This window comes from Rhinatrema bivittatum, chromosome 3, assembly GCF_901001135.1.
Source record: "Rhinatrema bivittatum chromosome 3, aRhiBiv1.1, whole genome shotgun sequence".
NCBI lineage: Eukaryota > Metazoa > Chordata > Amphibia > Gymnophiona > Rhinatrematidae > Rhinatrema > Rhinatrema bivittatum.
Window position 1 is genome coordinate 168890180 of NC_042617.1, and position 21694 is coordinate 168911873.

General features: G+C 43.1%; 1 protein-coding gene across 3 annotated transcripts in view; it reads left to right on the forward strand.

Annotated features, from left to right (window-relative positions):
• SPAST (spastin) overlaps window positions 1–21694 on the forward strand; it is a 367367-nt gene that overhangs the window by 55042 nt on the left and 290631 nt on the right. The window lies entirely within an intron of this gene.

A 21694-nucleotide genomic window follows, 5' to 3' on the forward strand; every position in this document is an offset into this window, starting at 1 on the left:
GTGCCATCAACAAAATCACTGAATCTTTGTTAGTGCTGATGAGAAAATATCTGTACCGATCAACAAAGCACTAAACAAACTGTGCTAATTCTCATAAGAACTAAAGAAATTGCCATACTGGGTCAGACCAAGGGCCCATCAAGCCCAGCATCCTGTTTCCAACAGAGGCCAAACCAGGCCACAAGAACCTGGCAAGTACCCAAACACCAAGAAGATCCCATTCTACTGATGCAATTAATAGCAGTGGCTATTCCCTAAGTCAACTTGATTAATAGCAGTTAATGGACTTCTCCTCCAAGAATTTATCCAAACCTTTTTTAAACCCAGCTACAGTAACTGCACTAACCACATCCTCTGGCAGCAAATTCTAGAGCTTAATTGTGTGTTGAGTGAAAAATAATTTTCTCTGATTAGTTTTAAAAGTGCTACTTGCTAACTTCATGGAATGCCACCTAGTCCTTCTATTATCTGAAAATGTAAATAACAGATTCACATCTACTTGTTCAAGACCTCTCATGATCTTAAAGACCTCTATCATAGCCCCCCTCAGCCATCTCTTCTTCAAGCTGAACAGCACTAACCTCTTCAGCCTTTCCTCATAGGGGAGCTGTTCCATCCCCTTTATCATTTTGGTTGCCCTTCTCTGTACCTTCTCCATCGCAACTATATCTTTTTTGAGATGCAGCGACCAGAATTGTAAACAGTATTCAAGGTGCGGTCTCACCATGGAGCGATATAGAGGCATTATGACATTTTCCGTTTTATTAACCATTCCCTTCCTAATAATTCCTAACATTGTTTGCTTTTTTGACTGCTGCAGCACAGTGAGCCGATGATTTCAAAGTACTATCCACTATGATGCCTAGATCTTTTTCCTAGGTGGTAGCTCCTAATATGGAACCTAACATCGTGTAACTACAGCAATGGTTATTTTTCCCTATATGCAACAGTTTGCACTTGTCCACATTAAATTTCATTTGCTATTTGGATGCCCAATCTTCCAGTCTTGCAAGGTCTTTCTGTAATGTATCACAATCCACTTGTGATTTAACTACTCTGAATAATTTTGTATCGTCTGCAAATTTGATAACCTCACTCATCGTATTCCTTTCCAGATCATTTATATTCTCAAGATCAAAATCGTAGAACACATAGAAAGACATGGTTTAATGGAACACAGTCAATATGGATTTACCCAAGGGAAGTCTTACTTAACAAATCTGCTTCATTTTTTCAAGGGGTTAATAAACATGTGGATAAAGGTGAACCAGTAGAATACACTACATCTACCAGTTTACCTTTATCCACATGTTTATAAACCCCTTCATAAAAATGAAGCAGATTTGTTAGGCAAGACTTCCCTTGGGTAAATCCATGTTGACTGTGTTCCCTTAAATCATGTCTTTCTATATGCTCTACGATTTTGATCTTGAGAATAGTTTCCACTATTTTTCCCGGCACTGAAGTCAGGCTCACTGATCTGTAGCTTCCCGGATCGCCCCTGGAGCCCTTTTTAAATATTGGGGTTATATTGACCACCATCCAGTCTTCAGGTACAATGGATGATTTTAATGATAGGTTACAAATTTTAACTATCCAGAAATTTAATTTTTGAGTTCCTTCAGTACCCTAGGATGCATACTATCCGGTCCAGGTGATTTGCTACTCTTTAGTTTGTCGATCTGGCCAACCACATCTTCCAGGTTCACAGTGATTTGGTTCAGTTCGTCTGACTCATCATCCTTGAAAACCATCTCCAGTACTGGTATCTTCCCAACATCTTCATTAGTAAGCATGGAAGCAAAGAATTTATTTAGTCTTTTTCTGCAATGGCCTTATCTTCCCTAAGAGCCCCTTTAACCCCTCGGTCATCTAATGGTCCAACTGACTCCCTCACAGGTTTCTTGCTTAGAATATATTTTAAAAAGTTTTTATTATGAGTTTTTGCCTCTACGGCCAACTTCAATTCAAATTCTCTCTTCACCTGTCTTATCAATGTTTTACACTTAACTTGACGATGCTTATGTTTTATCCTATTTTCTTCAGATGGATCCTTCTTCCAATTTTTGAAGGATGATTTTTTGGCTAAAATAGCCTCTTTCACCTTACCTTTTAACCATGTTGATAATATTTTTGCCTTCCTTCCACCTTTCTTAATGAGTGGAATACATCTTGACTGCGCATCTAGGATTGTATTTTTAAGCAATGTCCATGCCTGTTGAACACTTAACTTTTGCAGCTGCACCTTTCAGTTTTTTTCTAACTATTTTCCTCATTTTATCAAAGTTTCCCTTTTGAAAGTATAGTGTTAGAGCTGTAGATTTACTTATTGTCCCCCTTCCAATTATTAGTTTAAATTTGATCGTTATGATCACTTTTGCTAAGTTGCCCCACCACCGTTACCTGTCACCAAATCCTGTGTTCCACTAAGAATTAAATCTAAAATAGCTCCCTCTCTTGTTGGTTCCTGAAGCAATTGCTCATTGAAGCAGTCATTTATTACATCCAGGAACTTTGTTTCTAGCAAGTCCTGATGTTACATTTACCCAGTCAATATTGGGGTAATTGAAATGTCCCATTATTATTGCACTACCAAATTGTTTAGCTTCCCTGATTTCTCCAAGCATTTCATCATCTGTCTGACCATTTGGCCAGGTGGATGGTAGTATACTCCTATCACTATACTCTTACCCAACACACATGGGATTTCTACCCATATAGATTCTACTGAGCATTTAGTCTCTTGTATGATCTTTATCCTGTTGGACTTGATACCCTCCCGGACATAAAGTGCCACAACCCCCACCAAGTTGATCCTGCCTGTCATTGCGATATAATTTGTACCCTGATATAGCACTGTCCCATTGGTTATCCTCCTTCCACCAAGTCTCTGTGATGCCAGTTATGTCAATCTCATCATTTACTGCTATACACTCTAACTCTCCCATTTTACTTCTTAGACTTCTGGCATTGGCATACAGACATTTCAAAGTGTGTTTTTTGTTTGTATTAACAACTTGCTTTTCAGTTGTTAGAGATAATTTGGAAATTTTTAGCTACAGTGATGTTTTACATATAAGCTCATGGACTACGTTTGCTTTTATTGGAATCTCTCTGTTGGGATGCCCTAACTCGCCTGTTTCATTAGTATCCTTCAAAGATACATTTCTCTGAACCATGCACTGCTGAGTGAATGTCTGCTTTCCCCTTGTTCTAGTTTAAAAGCTGCTCTATCTCCTTTTTGAAAGTTAGTGCCAGTAGCTTAGTTCCACTCTGGTTAAGGTGGAGCCCATCCTTTCGGAAAAGTTTCCCCAGTTCCTTACAAAACTGAATCCCTCTTCCCTGCACCATCGTCTCATCCACGCATTGAAACTCTAGATCTCTGCCTGCTTCTGGGGACCTGAACGTGGAACAGGAAGCATTTCAGAGAATGCCACCCTGGAGGTTCTGGATTTCAACTTTCTACCTAAAATCCTAAATTTGTCTTCCAGAACCTCTCTCCCACATTTCCCTATGTCATTGGTGCCCACATGTACCACAACAGCCAGCTCCTCCCTAGTACTGTCTATTATCCTATCTAGGTGACGCGTAAGATCTGCTATCTTTGCACCAGGCAGGCAAGTTACCAGACGTTCCTCATGTCCACCAGCCACCCTGCTATCTACATTTCAAATAATTGAATCACCAACTATGATGTCCGACCCAACCCTTCCCTCCTGTGCAGTAGCCCTGGGAGACTTGTCCTCAGTGCGTGAGGACAATACATCACCTGGAGAGCAGTTCCTTGCTACAGGATCACTTCCTGCTTACACCACGGTGATGTTCTCCTACTGGGAGACCTTTCTGATCCAAGGCAGCACTGGGGCATTCCAGACTTTGATAGTTCATCTACTGGGATTCTGCCTTCCAAATGGGAAATATTCTTTGTAAAAAAACAAAAAAGAAAAGTGGCTTGGCTCATCAAGAACTATTTCATCAATATACCAGACTTTCTAACTCCTCAATCCAGCTTAGACCCAATGTCACCAATAGTGGAATCTATTGTTCTAAAATCTGAGACTCAATTTTCTATGCTTCCATCTCAGTCTAGGCAAGCATTTCTTCTGCTTAGATCACAGATTCTCTTAGAGTTCGCCTTAATCTAAGGATAGAACAATCTCAGAGAGAACTGCTTTTATAGTTCTTTCTGACTCAAGGATTCTGTCTTCATATACTGCTCTTTCATACCATTCTGACATGAAGTCTCCAGTGGTCTGTCTTCACACACCTCTTCAGAAATGAATTGCTGTCAGAGGACATGACAAACACATCCTGCCTTTGTCCAAAAAATGACAAGGAAATTACCATTTATTTTGCAGGAGGAAACTGAACCAAGGAAATATGTTTGGGGTATTAAAGTACATTTAAGCTCCAAATCAAGTGAAGTAGTAGGAATTTAATTTGCTTGACATGTCCCAATGAGAGGGTTCACCTAATCAATTTTGGGTTACCGTATTTGTTGCTCAATAAGACGCACCTGACCATAAGACGCACCTAGGATTCAGAGGGGGGAAATTAAAAAAAAAAAAAATTGTGTGCTTAAAACCTGCTCTGTTCCCGGGCGTCTGTGCATCTTATGGAGCAAATAAGGGGTGTGCATACAATTTTTTTTGTCCCTGTTTCGTTTTCGGGTCTGGGGAGGGCCATTTCGGTCCACTCCCCAGATCAGAAAACTTTTATCGTTCTTTCGTGGAAAAAAAAAAAAAAAAAACCAAAACACCGCCCCATCCCTTCAAATTTAATTAACTACAACATCCACCCTCCTGACACCTCCATTGCCCCTACCATGTGACAGGGGCCGACCAATGGCACCGGTAACCCCTGTCACATAGTAAGGGCAAAGGGCCACCAGTGCCATTTTGATTACTAGCAGCCAACGACCCAAGAGCAGGAGATCGCTCCAGAGACCCCTGCTGGACCACCAGGGACTTTTGGCAAGTCTTGGGGGGGTCAAGAGGGTGGGGGGTTGTAGTTTAATTATTATTTTTTGTATTTGCTCCATAAGACGCACTGACATTTTCCCCCCACTTTTGGGGAAAAAAAAGGCATCTTATGGAGCGAAAAATACAGTAATTGAAATCTTCCATTGTTGTGGTTTCACGCATAGTAACCTGACTGATCTGTTAGCATGTCACAGAATGGGGCAGATTTTGAAAGGGTTACGCGCGCTGGACCTATTTTCAAAAGGCCCGGTGGCACGCCATAAAGCCCTGGGATGGGTGTAAGTCCCGGGGCTTGAAAAAATGGGAGGGGCGGGGATGTGTGGTCTGGGGGCAGGGCTTGGGCGTGGCCAGAGGCCTCTGCAAGGCTGCTGGGCCGGGGGATCACGCGCCGGCAGTCAACCGGCATGAGCAAATTACGCCTGCCTCTGGCAGGCGTGACATGTGAGATAAATGTATGGGTTTTTTTTTTCTTCGGGCTGGGGGGGGGCGGGACAGGTAGGGGAAGGGAGAGGAAGGTGGGGGGGGGGATGAGGAAAGCCAGCTGGTCTCCCCGAGGGCTTGGTGCGCTTAAGGTGCACTAGTGTGCACCCCCTTGCGCATGCCGACCCCTGATTTTATAACATGCAGGCGGCTGCGTGCGCATGTTATAAAATCCGGCGTACATTTGTGTGCACCAGGTAGCGTGCACAAATGCATGTCGCGCGCGTACCTTTTAAAATCTGCCCCATTCTGTTTACCATCCATGTCAGGTGGACAGTAGAAACTCCCTATCATGCATAGAATTTCTGCAGTAAAATTCGAGTGCACTTTGTCTCTTGCAGTATCTGTATTTATTTTGATTCTGTAGAGTCCTTGTCATATAGTGCCACACTACTACCACTTCTGTCTATTCTAACATTATGATGTGTATTGTACCCTTGTATCGCCATGTTCCTTTGGTTTTCCACCTGGTGTCTAAGATGCATATTATGTCTATCTTCATTTGGTTCGGTATCACAACACAGAGGGTATACTTTCAAAGATGTTCTCTATTAATGTCAGCAACGCACACAAAGAAACCATATACTTACAGTATTCTTTTAATTTATTCAAAATCTCTTACTTTAAACACCTATCTAAACAATTAAAATCTTACTAGCACACACATACCCATACATACTATTTAAAACACTTACAATATTGCACAATATTTTCCTTTGTTACATACAAAATATCTATTACAAAATTTCCATTAAATTCATTGCATATGATTACTGTTGATTGAGATCTCTTACTCATATATATTCTTCACGGATATCATTAAATGCTCATAACATCAATATAGTTCTCATTAATATTGTATTTATCTAAAGTGCAAAATCCAACAAAGATCTTTGTTTCACCCTTTATCATAAGGGCTTCCTCAGAGACAATATATAGTTTTATCGCTGTATCCTTTCTTCAACTTGTATCCTACAATCAAAACATTTAATTTACTCCTATACTGCAAAGGATAATCACAATTTTCAAAAATTCCTTTTTAATCGATAACCTGTATCTCACCTAATCATATCACAATGTGGCTCTCTTCAACATTATGGCTCATTTAAATCCGATCCGTTACTCCATATCTTCATACATATCTTCATACACAACCACTGCTTACAATAACGAACTTCAAATATCCTCATCATTCCCCTGCCAAATAAAAAAATAAATCATCAATGTATCTTCTCCAATATACAACTTGTTGAAACAAAACAGAACTATAAATGAATTTCTCTTCAAAGTAGGAGACATACAAGCATGCCACACTAGGCGCGATGGGTGACCCCATTGGGATGCCTTTAATTTGTAAAAAGAATTGAGATTTGTAACTGAAACAATTATTTGTCAAAGCTGTTTCAGCAATGGCAATCAAAAAATTGAATCTACGCTCCGATATGTCCATTTTTTTCAATTCCAACTATATGTGGCAGCTATTCCTTCATATGTGAAGGATTTGTAAAGCTTACTCTATGCTTATGGCCAGGGACTCAAGAACGCTCAGTAAAAGTATAATGTATTTTTATTAATCAATATAAGTATTCTCAGGAGATACTGGGTGCCCTTAGTCTTACAAACTGACCAGCATCTCATTGTATACAGGAAGTGATCCTTCTTTTATAGATAACATTCAAATACAGGAAAAGGATAGAAGGTTCTAGAGACTTGCATGACTGCCCAAAGGATCATTTACATAAGTTGTGATGTCAAATGCATGATTAAATCATCCCTAATGCTCCCTGATTGGCTTCCCAGGATGTGTAGCCCATTTCCCATGGCTCTCTTTGTTCTGTTAAACTCTTACTGGTAAAGGCAATCAACACGTCTGTAACTGTGTGGATTACAAACTTCTGAGAATAGTGCCTGAAGCTCCCCTGTGGTGACTCTATAAATAGACATCACCTGTCTGGTGCCAGCTTGCATGCCTCCACAGATATCCACGGACATTCTGTAAGTCACTCAGAGTCCATTCAGCCCAGGCAGGCCAAAGACACACAGAGGGTTCTGGGGATTTCCTTCTCCATGTTGGTTTTGTGTTCAGGCATACTTCTCAGATTCTACTGATTTTATTAAATCAGTTGTCAATTTTGCCAGAAGTAAAGAAAAATTGGATATTGGTAACAGCAGACGTTGCTTCTTTATATACAAGCATTCCCCAGAGGGATGCTTTAATGATTATTGAAATGGAATTGAAAAAAATTGACACATCGGAGCGTAGATTCAATTTTTTGATTACCATTGCTGAAATAGCTTTGACAAATAATTGTTTCAGTTACAAATTTCAATTCTTTTCACAAATTAAAGGCATCCCATTGGGGTCGCTCATGGCGCCTAGTGTGGCATGCTTGCATGTCTCCTACTTTGAAGAGAAATTCATTTATAGTTCTGTTTTGTTTTAACAAGTTGTATATTGGAGAAGATACATTGATTTATTTTTTATTTGGCAGGGGAATGATGAGGAATTGGACATGTTTGTCACGTTATTAAATTCCAGTGATTTGAATTTGAAATTTACTATTACTAAGGATAAACAGTCACTTTTTTAGACATGAAGGTACGGTATATATCCATAATAAACGATTGGCCATGACTGTTTACAGGAAAGCCACCGATTTAAAAAACAAACAAACAAAAAAAAACAAAACCCTGCTACATTATCAAAGCTTCCACCCCAAACAACTGAAGGACAATATACCTGTTGGGCATTTCTTACAGTATAGGAGATTATGTACATCTACCTCTGATTTTAAAATACAAGCACAGCAGTTAAGTGATAGATTTATTTCTAGAGGTTACTCTAAATCCACCATTAAGACATATAAATGAGCTCTATATGCTAACAGAGAATCTTTTAATAAAAAATCAGAAAGAGTTGCCGACTAGGGTGATTTGTACCATTCCGTATTCTTCAAAATTAACCGAAGTGAAAGACGCTATATTTAAAGCATTGGCATATTTTGTCCCCTTTACAGAAAGTCCAATTTTTACGATAAAGTCAATCTCTATGGGACAAGTTAAAATATCAGAGTGAAAGCGTTGCTGTGAATCAGGACCACGGACAGATCCCTTGTGGATCTTGTTCAGTGTGTCCCCTAGTATTGGAATGTAAGATCTTTCAACATCCCAATCTAGATAGTCCTTATAAGATACCTGAGGTGTTTACTTGTAACACCAGTGGAGTAATATATGCTATTCTGTGCCCGTGTAATTTGATTTACGTGGGTCAAACTGTAAAGGCTATCTGGTTTTGTATCATTTAATATAGAAGTCTGATTAAATCTTTAAGAGCACATGCTCCTCTGGTGGACCAGTGGGTGGAAAAGAAACATTCTTTGAGTGATATTCGTTTTTTTGTTATTAAACAGCTTGGTCTTAAAATTGGAGGTGATTTATCAGCAATACTAAGAAAAATTGAACAGTGCTTTATCTTTAATTGGCACGTGGTAGCTCCACACGTCCTTAATGGGTCGATTGAATGGCAAGCTTTTCTGTGAATTATCTCTGAGGATGGATAATGTTTGAATATTTGTGAGTTAGGAATTGGGCTCTAAATACTATCGTGTATCCTCAAAGTTTTGGATAATTCATGGGCCAGTGATGCGTTATATGCAGAGATGAACATCTACTAGATAAATGAAGCTTGACCGACATGCCGCAAATGCGCAGTAGAGAGCAACTCTACCGCGCATGCGCGGGCAGCACGTTGGTCAGAGCTTGCCAGTAACCAAAATGGTGTGGCGAGGAGCACGAGCAGTAGCGGCGGCGGCACGCCATCCGAAGGGGTTGTGAATGAGGGGGGGGGGGAGGGGAGAGAGTGACTGAGGGGAGGAGAATGAGGGATAAGGAAATGGACTGAAAAAAAAAGGTTAATGTAGTCCGTTGTTACGGGCTTAACGGCTAGTGGTTACATACATAGTGCAATTTTTTAATTTTATGAATAGTATCTAGGTTGAATTTTGTTCTGGTAGTGTTAATTTGGTATACGGGATTCATGTGTAGGTAATTAGGACAGGTGTATCTGGATTTGCTTGACTTTATAAGACCGGAGGGAACTGGTGTGCAATGACGTTTTGTGAACAACTGAGTAGCACGTCAGTTTCGGTAACCAGTGAGTATGGAAGTACCTGGCAGCTGCAAGTGGATATGGTGTGGCAGTAAAGGTTGTTCCTGTACGTACCTTGGATCAGTCCAGACAGTGGGTTGAGCCTCCTTTCCAGCAGGTGGAGACAGACTAAAACTTGAAGGATGCCCTATATCAGGACAGAGCCTATCCTCTACCCCTTCAGTATTCGTCTGTCTCCAGCAGGTGCAGCATCTCCCCTTCGGTTCTCTGCTGTAGGCTAGTCAGCCTCTTCTTCTTTCTTTTTCGGCTCAAGCAAGTAGTTCTTTGATTCCCGCTTGTTTTAGAAACAAAGGAAAAAAAAAATCTATGAAGGAAATTTTGCCTTCTTTTAGTGCTTTTACTGTTTTTGTGTGGGAGACGTCCATCTCCCAGCTCTTGCCCGGCTCAGGGGGGCTTTGCCCCTTTTGCAGGAGGGGGTTCCCTGCATAGTCCTGAGTCCATGGATGCTTCCAGGTGCGGGGACCGACGCTCTCTAGGCCTCGTTCCCCCTCTGGCTGCCGAGAGGGTTTTTAACCCGCTGCTGCGCTCAGTAAAAAAATAAATAAATAAAAAAAATAAAGGAGTTTAAAAGTTTCAAACTTTCAATAAGTTGCAGGTACTCACCTACCTCTAACTTATTTGCAGCAGTTGACCAGCTTTTTTATTTTTTTCTGGTCAGAGTAGGGCTAGAACTGGCAGCCAGAGAAGCAGAAGGCAGCAGGTTTCCCTCCTGCTCTCTCCTGCTGTGCAGGCTGTCAAGCTTTTTTTTCAGCTTTTTTTTTTCTTTAGCCGCGGCTTAGTTATGTCCCGGCTGGCAGCCTGCCTTTCTTGTGGGCTGCCCTCTTCGCGTTTTTCGCGGCAGGGCCTCTGCACTGCTTGCCTGCCGGGTGGGGAAGGTCCCTCCTCGGCAGGACAAGCAAATTTAGCCCCGAAGCTCCACTCCTCCCGGCATGGCTAGGCCTTTCCCGGGTCGGCAGAACCCGGGAACAGCCGCCATCTTGGATTTTTCATTGGGGCCGATTTCAGTGCTCCCTGGGGCTGGGGGGCCAGATTTTTTTGATTTAACCCCCGATTTGGCCCCCGCGGGTGCCCAGGAGGGGGGTCCTGACCTTCCCTCGCCCCCCCCCCCGCCAAATCCAGGGTCCCTTTTTCAGTGGATTTCATCCTCCTCATGCACAAATCTTATCTAGCTAGCCTGCATGAGCTGGACGAAAGCCCACCCCCTTGCCCCCCCGCCAAAAATCCCTCGCTCAGCGCCGTTGACCACTGGACCGGCCGCGGAGCTCCAGGGACCAGTTCGGGTGCGGGTGGTCCCTGGGGTGCCCCCCCGATGTCTCCCGTGTCCTCGGACCCCGCTGCTTCCTCGGATTCGGTGGATGCCCCCCCCTAGAGGAGGGGGATGACCCTAGAGCCCTCTGTCTTTTTCGTAAGGAGGAATTAGAGCCCCTCCTACTTTTTGTTTTGCAGGAACTGGGTCTGGAGAGTCCCTCCGTGGATAATCTCATGGCCTCGCTCCCTAAGGATATGAACCCGGTTCTGGGAGGGCATAAGCCATCTAGAGTTAAGCTTATTCTTCAGTGCTCTAAGGCTGTAGAATTCTTGGCTAAAAGAAAAAGTGGTTGTCCAAATAGATGACAATGTAGCAGTGTTCTACATCAACAAATAAGGAGGAATAGGCTCTTTCACTTTGTCAAGAGCCCCTTACCAAGGTATGGAAATTAATAGTTTCCCAAAGAATGTACCTGATAACTGTCAAAAATATTTTATATAATTCACATTCTCAGTAAATACAATTCAGTAAATTAACTCCTATGTGAACCATTTTATCTGGTGGATGCCTGGAATGCCCTTCCGGAGGAAGTGGTGAAGTCTAAAACTGTGAATGACTTCAAAGAGGCGTGGGATAAACACTGTGGATCCATCAAGTCTAGAGGGCGTGAATAAAGTGGAGGCAGCAAAACACTGCACGGAGCGGCAGTAGCCACAGAGGCATTCACGGAGCGGGATGCCAGTGGCCAGTAGTTAGTGTTCCACCTTCACGGAGCGGAAGGATGGAGGGCTGCTATCTCCAAAAAAATAAAAATAAAAAAAAACCCAAAAAAATAAAAACAGGGGTGGGTAAGAGTATATGGGGCAAGGGGGTGGCCTGCTTGTTACAGCAGTTGCTACCCCTAATTGAGCTGGATGTCACTTGGATGCAGATACGGAGCTGCTCTCTAAATTGGTGGTGGGGTGGAGGGGAATTAGGGCTGGAGGGTACTGGAAGCCAATAGTAACAGGTGGGAGAGAGAAAAAGGGAAAAAAAATGGATAAAGTGAGTAGCTTGCTGGGCAGACTTGATGGGCCGTTTGGTCTTCTTCTGCCGTCATTTCTATGTTTCTATGTTTCTCATAGCAAAAACGTACTTAGATGCCCACTAAAGAAATTAAAAGCAAACTGCATGTCCGGGTTATATTTGAGTTTAACCCTTTTCTATGAGATTTTATATTTTCACAGTAAAAGTTATGCTGTTTTTTGCGGTTGTTCTTTTGCTAGATAAAATTCACCAGGACATATTGTCTATGGTGACTTATGATTCTTTTGATTTCACAATTCCAGCAGTGAGTATTTAGGTCCCACCATTATCTCATCCTCTTATTCTCTCATTTCTCTGGTCTGCACTTATTGTCTATAACGATTCATCACGTCTGTGCTCAGGTCATACAAATCTATGGCCAGAAAAGGAATTATGAAAGACATGCACAGTGTGCTCAGGAGAACCATTGAGATTGCATCCCTTCTTGAAATCCCTGTATGATTCTTTATTGTAATATGGTTTCAAGAAATGTAGGATAAAAAAACAAAACCTAATTGCAACCCTGTTCTTGGTATTGAATAAATATAGGTTACCTGTATTTATCAACATTTTACTGTAACATTAAATTTAGAATGTCTATCAACTGGTGAAGTTTTAATGTAAAAAATCTTAAGTCACTTTTGTAAAATTTGGACTTCCAAATAGTAGAATATAGATAAAAAGAGGATTCCAACCGAATACTTAAATAAACATTTCAGATTTCTCCTAGGACAAGCAAGATGGTAGTCCTTACACATGGGTGACATCATCAAATGGAGCCTGTCACAGAAAACTTCTGTCAAAGTTTCTAGAACTTTGACTGACACACTGAGCATGCTCTGCATGCCCCAGTCCGGCATCCACACGGGACCCCTCTTCAGTCTTTCACCGTGGAGCTGTCGTCTCGCAGTCTTGGAGCTCATGCTCTTTTTCTCTGGGAAAACTTCCATTTTTCAACTAGTATTTTGGCCTTGTCCTGTGTCTGGTCTCTCTCTGTTCCCCCTGCCTTTAGTCAGTCCAGCGACATGGTCAGTTCTCGGTAGTGGTGACTTTGGCGCTCGCGGGCCATCGACCATTCACTGGCCTTGTTTTCTGCATGGCGTGGTCAGCTTTTCGTCTGTGCCCCCAGTTCCCTTGGACTGTGTCCATCACGGATCCACACAATGTGTGCATCCTCTGCCTGGGGACATCCCACGACGTTTAGGGGGTGCAGTCTGTGTGATCAGATGGCACCCAAGGGCTGACAATGATGCTATGCGAGTGGGGATGGGGCTGGCAAATGATCGGTGGTCGGGGGCCCTGAAGGACACCAAAGGATCATGGGGAACTAATGGGCATCGATCCCTCGCCATCTGACCCTCCACCGGTAACACCAGAGGTGGGGGGCTGGGGTTCAGGCTTCTTCAGTCTCCTTTTAAGTCCAGTCTGGATCTTCACTCTCCACCTCAGCGCCGGGGAAAGACTTGGCCGAGCACTGTGGGAAATCAAGAGAGCATCGACATCGGTCATTGTTGGCGCACTGAGCTGGGCTCGGGTTGGCACCAGTTCTTACCGAAGTGTCCCCGAGGCGAGGCAGTTATACCCTCTATTGATGTTGGGGTTCCGAGGCAATCCCCACCAATTCCAGTGTTGGGTGCTGACTTCCCTCGAGGCTCCGAGGAGGATCGTGCCACGCTGCCTGCTGTTCAGCCGGTCCTAGCGTTAGCAAACTTTGAGGAGGATCTGGAGCGCAGGGTGCAGTTGCTCCTGTGGCTGCAGTCTCCCTGCTTTAACTGCTGTTGGAGCTCCTTGATGTTCTCTTTGATATCCTCCCCACTCAGCTGGGGACTGTCTATGCCCCGTGGGGCACTGTTACATCCTCGGCCCAATGCCATCCTCGTTCATGGCTCTTCAGATGAGGAAGGCCCTTCGAAGCCAGCGACACCGCTGCACCTTTCTGTTCCTTGGCCACCTATGCATCAGGCCACACAAAGTCTCTTGGTTCACATCCAGGTTACACCGTCTCTCCGGGACTCTTTGTCTTGGTGGAGGACCCACTCTGATCTGAAGTGAGGGGTGTTTGTCTCCCCTTGTTCAGATTGTACTCACTACGAATGCCTCCAGTCTGGGGTGGTGAGCCCATGTGGAAGGGCTCCGCACCCAAGGTCTGTGGTTTGCCTAGGAAGCACACTGCCAAATCAACTTCCTGGAGCTCTGGGTGATCAGATACACTCTCTGGGCTCAGGGAATCGGCTGGCTGGCAAGGTAGTCCTGAACCAGACTGACAACCAGGTTGTAAATTGATATATCATCAAGCGGGGGGGGGGGGGGGGGCACGACATTGTTTCTTCTGTGCCAGGAAGCGGTTCAGATCTGTTCCTGGGCCTTGTCCCAAGGGATGGTGCTCTGTCCGTTCCAGCCAAATATATAGCTCAATGTGATAGCGGACCAGTTGAGTCTAGCTTTCCAGCCCCATGAGTTGTCCCTGAACCAGGCAGTGGTGGATTGGCTCTTTCGTCTTTGGGGAACCCCAGACGTGGATCTGTTCGCATCTCCCAGCAGCAGCAAGGTGGCTCAGTTCTGCTCCCTGTATCGAACAGACAATGCCCCAGCTTCGGACACCTTTGCCCACAATGGGGGCCAGAGCGTTCTATATGCGTATCCTCTGATCTCTCTGGTGATCAAGATTCTCTTGAAGCTTTGCCAGGGCTGGGGAACCATGATCCTCATAGCCTCGTATTGGCCAAGGCAGATTTGGTTCCTGCTCCTGCAGGATCCTCTCCCTTCGGGAACCGATCAGCCTGGATGCGCCCCAGATCTCATCACTCTGGATCAGGGCAGAGTGTGGCATCCTAACTTCCGGGCCCTGTCTCTCACAGCCTGTTTGTTGAAAGGTTGATTCTGTGGCCCCTTGATATCTCAGGTGATATATCTCGGGTCCTGGTGGTTTCCAGAAAGCCTTCTACTAGGAAATCTTATGGGCTTAAGTGGAGGATGTTTTCGGTGTGGTGTGAGCAACATGCCCTGGATCCCTTCTCTTGCTTCACTCACAAACTGCTTAATTACATCTTCTTCCTCTCGGAGGCTGGTTTGAAAACCAACTCCGTTAGGGTGCACTCGAGCGTGATCGGAGCTTACCACCAGGCCAGGTTCGCCCATCTCCATATAGCCTTTGGTGGGTCACTTCATGTGAGGCCTGATCCAATTGAAGCCTCCCGCTGTGTCTTGGGGACCTCAGCATGGTGTTGGCTCAGCTGATGAAGTTTCCTTTCAAGCCGCTGAACTCCTGTGACCTGAAATACCTGACCTGAAAGGTCATCTTTTTGGTGGCAGTGACCTCAGCGAGCAGAGTCTGTGAGTTACCATACACAAAGTTCTTTCATGACCATGTGGTTCTCTGCACTCACCTTAAGTTCCTGCCCAAGATGGTGACAACATTCCATCTTAATCACAATCCTTACCCCAAAATATCCCTATATTCCAGTTTACCTTAATGTATGTTCACAACAACAACAATAATGGGTTCAACTGGTCAAACTTAATTGAATATAATTCTTTAGCCAACTATATATATGTGGGCCCCTTACTCTAAGGGTCTGTATTTAGCACAGACTCTGATACGGTATAGGGCCACCTTACTTTAATTACAACTCCTTTTTTTGATCCATTTTTTGTTCATACGTTAAAATGATTGTCTCTGTTCATAACTCTCAATAGAGTACTAAATAATTTGTACCCGCCTCTGGCGCAAGAATACAGGATACGAGAGAAAAATTAATACTCATCCGATCCAGCCTTGGTTAGCATCCCATGGTTAGGTGTCTGTTGGTCTTTTTGTTTTCGGGGATAGCCTGTAGCTAGGGATTCACCCATGTGAGAGGACCACCATCCTGCTTCTCCTGGGAGAAAGCAGAGTTGCTTCCCTTTAACAGGTGTTCTCCTAGGACAGGAGGATATTAGTCCTCTCGAAATCTGCCCGCCACCCAGTGGAGTTGGGTTTCATCTATGTTTGTTTTATTTTTTCATAATTCTATGCTACAAGACAGAAGAGGGACCTTGTGTGGACTGGGGCAGGCTGAGCATGCTTAGTATATCAGTCAAAGTTCTAGAAACTTTGACAGATGATTTCCATGCCAGGCTCCATCTGATTACATCCATGTATGAGGACTAACATTCTGCTGTCCTAGGAGAACAGTTAAGCAACTCTGCTTTCTCTTATTGTTACAATATATATTTTACAACTTTTTAAAATCTGTGGTTATGGTGGTGGAGGTAGTTCCAGAAACTGGTGGTGGGAAGCCTGTTTTATTAGTGATTAGGGATCATTGAATTTAATAGATGGAGGGAGACTGGGAGTTATATATTGTTTTTATGTATTTTATGTGATTTGTGTTGTGAACCACCTTGATTGGCTTTGTAAGTTTGGTATGTGCAGTATATAAATAAATGAAAATGAAATGATTGATTTTTTTCACTTTATTTTAGTCTAACCTTTTTTGTTCTCAGGTAGTTCTCTTAATGTTTTGAATGCTTATGACTCTTTAGCTGATTCCTTCTCCAATAAATGGATACTCTATACAGTTTCTGCTTTCTATAGCCATGATTTCATGGCCTGTATACACCGAACTGCAATCTTCATGAGAAAGATGCATTACTTCCTGCATATCACAATATAACTTCCTCCCTTTTCAGTCTTGAGCTCCTTCTGACTCCTATGGATGCACCATGCAAGGAGCAGTATAATATAGCCAAATGTAGCAAGACTTGGAATCAGTGGGAGCAGATATCTGGACATATGAGGACACTTGCACTAAAGAAGTTTGCCTTTTGGTGGGACCCTGATTCAAGGCTATGGAATGTAGCTGAGGCAGAAAAGGAAGCTGTCTAGTTGAGAAATAAAAATAGCATTCCAAACATCGAAAGGAGTCTACTGAAAAAAAAAATAGAAGACAGTGACATCCAGTTGAAAAAACAAGTGAGGGAAATTTTAGAATGTGCAATTCTGAATAAGCAGGAGATTAGCAGAATTCTGAAGTCTTTAATTCTGGTGTCCTCCTGTAACTGATGCTCTGATTGCTTGTGCTGATGTGTGGAACCAGTTGCAACAGCATGAACGAATAGTGTGTGATGACATCTACTGCTCAACGGCTTTATCAGTTTTAGAAAATGGAATCACAAAATACATTAAAAATTGTATGGAAGTTATAAAGAATTATTTTGAAAGTACATCAGTTATTTCTGCTTTCGGTTCATTCTGATTGACTGATGGAAGTATTTCATTTATTTTTTTTCAGGATTTTGCTGCATACTGTGTTCTAGAGTTTGTTTTTTTTTGTATAATTATTTCATACTGCCTAGAAAACTTGTGGATATATGTGTGTGCATGTGGTTAAATAATAACAAAAATGCATGTGCCTGCTCAATTGACAGGTTAACATGACTGTTGTACACCTGTATTACTACTGAGCAATAGTATTAGAGTTAACTATCATCAGTTTCTGTTATCTAGAACTCTAATGACAATATAAAATGAAGTGGAAGGTCAAATGTTTTGAGATCACCAGAACACAAAATTACTTTCAGAGATGCCATAAAAATTTGTATCCCTGCTACTGTAAAAATAAACAAGATTAGCAATAATAATTGCTCTGTATAAATTGTAAATTGTACTTAGTCGTTATATAACTTTATTAGCATGCATCCTTACAATTTCTTTGCATAGCTAAGAGCCATTATGAGCAAGTTAAACATGTACCTAACACATTGGATCAGTTTGATTTGTGATTTTTTCCTTTTTTTTTTTTTTTTTTTTTAAATAGTAAATTTAATACAGCACTTGATACTGAAATCTTCAGAATACATTTGTCCTGGGTAGTAGCAGTGCAGCCTTTCTTGCTCTGCCCTGCCCATGTGTCTTAACCTTGCTCTGGAGGGACAACCTGTGAGAGTGAGAATCTGTTCTGTATCTGTGCCTGTAATGTCTGTCCCTGCCTGCTTGCCACCCTCAGCATGGTTCCAATTCATAAATCTGATGGTTTTAGTTATGGGGACACCATCTCATTTCACATAGGCCACCTTTTTAAGCTCCTGTGACCCTGATCCAGATATGGATTGGTGGAGTAGAAGCGAAAACTTTAAAAATATTGTGCCAGTTCCTTTGAGTTGTCCAGTTCACTAGAGATTGGTTCATGCTGGTACTAATGTTACTGATATGGAGCTGCATGAAAGAAACAATTTGGTAATGCTGGGTCACGAATAGCATGAAAGGACTGTTCTCAGAGGCTGCAGGGGATCAAGTTAAAGACTTTTAAAAATGAAAAAGCCTTATTCCTAGAGGAATTCTGTATTGTACAGTTTTGCAGGATTTGTTCAGAATTCTTCATTTGCTTCACAGAATAAGGCTCAGGGACCAGGAAACACTAACAGCAGTGGAGGCCTGTGCAGGCTGAAAGGGAGGAAGGAATAGTGGTGTCAGCTGGAAGTGAAAGGAGCAGCAGCGGACTGGCCTATATGGACCGAAAAGAGTTGAAGTCAGCGTTGGCACATGTAGGCCAGAAGAGATGAGCCTACATCAGCCTTAATTCTAACAAAGGAGAGAGTACTTTGGGTGGGGGGGGAGCCCTCTGCTGGAGCCTGAACAAGCAAGGTAGATAGCTTGTTCAGGGGCCTACCCGTTCGGGCGTCTATCTTCGCCGGCAGCTGGGAGGCAGAGGAGCCACTGTCCGGAAGAGGGCTGGCTGGAGTAAGTTGCGTCTTCTCTCTCCTCCTCTCCTTGCGCCGTGGTCCGTCTCGCTTTACACTGCCGTCTCCGCCGAAAGGGGGCTGCCGAAGTGAGGCTGCATTGGATTTTTTTTTTTCGCTTTTTTTTTTGCTTCGGGAGGAGGGAGAGGACTGGGGCTACCCCGGAGACCGGCACCCATGGACGCGACCAGGGCAGGTGAGCGGGGGCTGGGGGAAAGTTTGCCGCTTACCCTTACTCCTGCCTCTAACGCAGGGGTAGGGGTAGGCGGTAAACTAACAGGTTAAACGCGCGGCAAATCGGCAGGGGAAAAAAGCGATAGTCGGAGCGCGCGTCACAGTATCGGAGGGAATAGCTAATTCGTTCATTAAATAGCTAATTCGTTCATTTACATATCTTTTACATGCTGCGTGCGGGAAAGGTTACGGGTTGGTTTCAAGAAGCGCTAAGGACGCGTGAAACTGGAGACTGTATCGCAGGATCGCCTTACGTGTCCCAATTGTGCGCCCACAGCGAGTTAATCTCCAACCGCACCTTACAGTATCGAGCTGTTGGGAAGGAAGAAGAGAGCTGGATGGACTTGCTAAAGTGGGAGTGGCAGACAAAGTTAAGGAATCTCACTGGCATGAAGAGAGAACTGGGAGGGGGCACTTTCCTGTGCCTCTCAGGAATCAAGCCAGTAGGGGCAGATAGAAAGTTGAGGCTTTTGCTAAATGGCAGGGGTGGAAGATGACTAGAGGGTCTTTCTGGGGTGAGGGGAGAGAATTAGGGGGGTTGATAGAGCAGGGGAAGGCTTCAAACTTTGAAGGGAGCTTAAATCTGGTGGGGCAGTGAGAAATCTGGAGGGGGAAAAAGGGTTGGAAGAATGGTCAGTTCTGGGGGAGAGTTAGTGAACTGAGAAATTGACCTAAAGGGGAAGAGAGATCAAGTATGGGGAAGGCAATGGGTTCAAGCCATAAGGGAAAGAGCAATCTGGAGGGGCCAGGCCTTATGATGAGACAAATCTCTGCACACAACAAAAATGTTGAATCTTTGACTAATAACTTTTTTTTCTGTATTCCATTATCAATTAACTATTACTCAGTAATTATATGAACAAATAAAACCTGCAGAATTGTGTAGAATTTTAGAATATTGTAGGCAGAATTTGTACATTTTTTTTGGACAGAATTCCCTCAGGAGTAAAACCTACATCTATATAATGTGAAATGTTGAGCGGCAGAGAGGATGCAATTGTTATATGTGCTAGTCCTGGGGAATTTCAGAGCTACTGCGGAGCGTAGAATTTGCGTAGAATGCTGCGCAGAAAATGGCAGAGGGAGATCCCTGCATTCTGCGAACAGAGCATGCGAAGATGAAGGCCCCGGTGTGCCGTTCATGGCAAATATGAAGGCCCTGCTTAGAGTGAATGTGTGTGTGTGTGACAGGAGTTGGGGGTGTGTGGGAGGGGGGATGCTTAATGGGTGCCAGAGAGAGGGAACCTTATATGAGGAGATTGTGAAGGAGTGTGTATGTGTGTGAGAGATTGGGAGCGCGTGTGTATGAAAAAGGGATTGTGTGTATCTGAGGGTGCTAGCCTGTGTGAAGGGATTGTGTATGTGTGAGACAGAGCCTGTGTGAAGGGGTGCATGAGAGAGAGACATAGGTAGCCTGTGTGAGGATGTATGTGTGTGTGTGAGAGAGAGGGAGCTTGTGTGGGTGCGTATGCAAGAGAGAGGGCCCTGTATGAGGGGAGTGTGTGTGTGTGTGCGCAAGAAAGTGAAGGAGCCTGTATGAGGGTGTGTGTATGTGTACTAGAAAGAGGGAGCATGTGTGAGAGAGAGGGAGGGACAAAGGGAGCCTGTGTGAGGGACAGTACTGAGAACAGGGTCAAACTCTGGGACTGGCGATAGAGTGGATGGGGTTGAGGTTAGAGGTGGAGGAGTTGGGGGGCCTGAGAGGGCAAAGTGGCCAGGGGGATTAGGGAGAGCAAGTGGAAGGGACACTCTTACAGTGAATTTCTAGGGAAATTCTGCTCAAAATGTTTAAAATACTGCATCTCTAAGTAATTTTTTCTGTATTAATTTAAAATGTAATTACTTAAAGCCTGTCATGTAAATTATTTTGACCAATATAAAGTTTGCAGAATTTTAAAATTTTTGTGTGCAGAATTTTAAACTTTTTTGCGTAGAATTCTCCCAGGAGTAACAATGTGCATTGGCTGGCTGTAGTTATTCTTATGCCTTCTCTTCAGTTGCATTTAACGATCCTTCATTGGCTTCATTCTCACACTCTTCAGCAGGAAGTCAGCCTGTAAGACTTACATTTTCTTTTCTATCCTCAGATGGTTCAACATACAGTTTTCATTTTAGGCTGACATTGGACTTTCAATGAAGTCTGTCAGCAGAAAACATTTGTAATGGCACAAAACTCAAAAGCATGTAAGGTGTTCCATTGGTTGCTAAGTTAAGTGCTGTATGTCTTATGCTGGGTGAACATTTTAAAACTGATGAAACACATTTTTTCTTAATGGGCATACAGTTATCTTTGAATTAAATATTTTCTAATTTTGAAAAATTATAGGAAAGGGTATTTAAGCAATTTAAATGTAGAGCTAGGTTGAAGGTCTGTTGTACTAATAATCTTCCAAATGTGGATTTATACTTGGAAGTTTCCTCAGATTGTTCACACATTTAAGTCAGGAGAGCTTTGGGAGAATGTAGTATGTTATACTTGTAGTTTCTGTAATTGCAGCTGAATCTGAATTTCTGCCAGATTATATGTCGGGTAATGTTTAATATGTTTCAGTGACTCTCACTTCCAGTATGATTTAATTTGTGAAAAGATTAAAGTTCATGAAGCATAACTTCTTAAAATGAAACTAAAAGATAAAACTGCAAATGATCATTTTATTGGAATTTTATGATGAATACTGAAATGCATATGTGAATATTCTGCTTATACAGGTTAACTGTTAACCTGTTCTTGCCAACTAAGGGCCTGATTTACTAAGGTTTTTCTCCCATTTTATGTCTGTGAGGAAAAATGCTTAG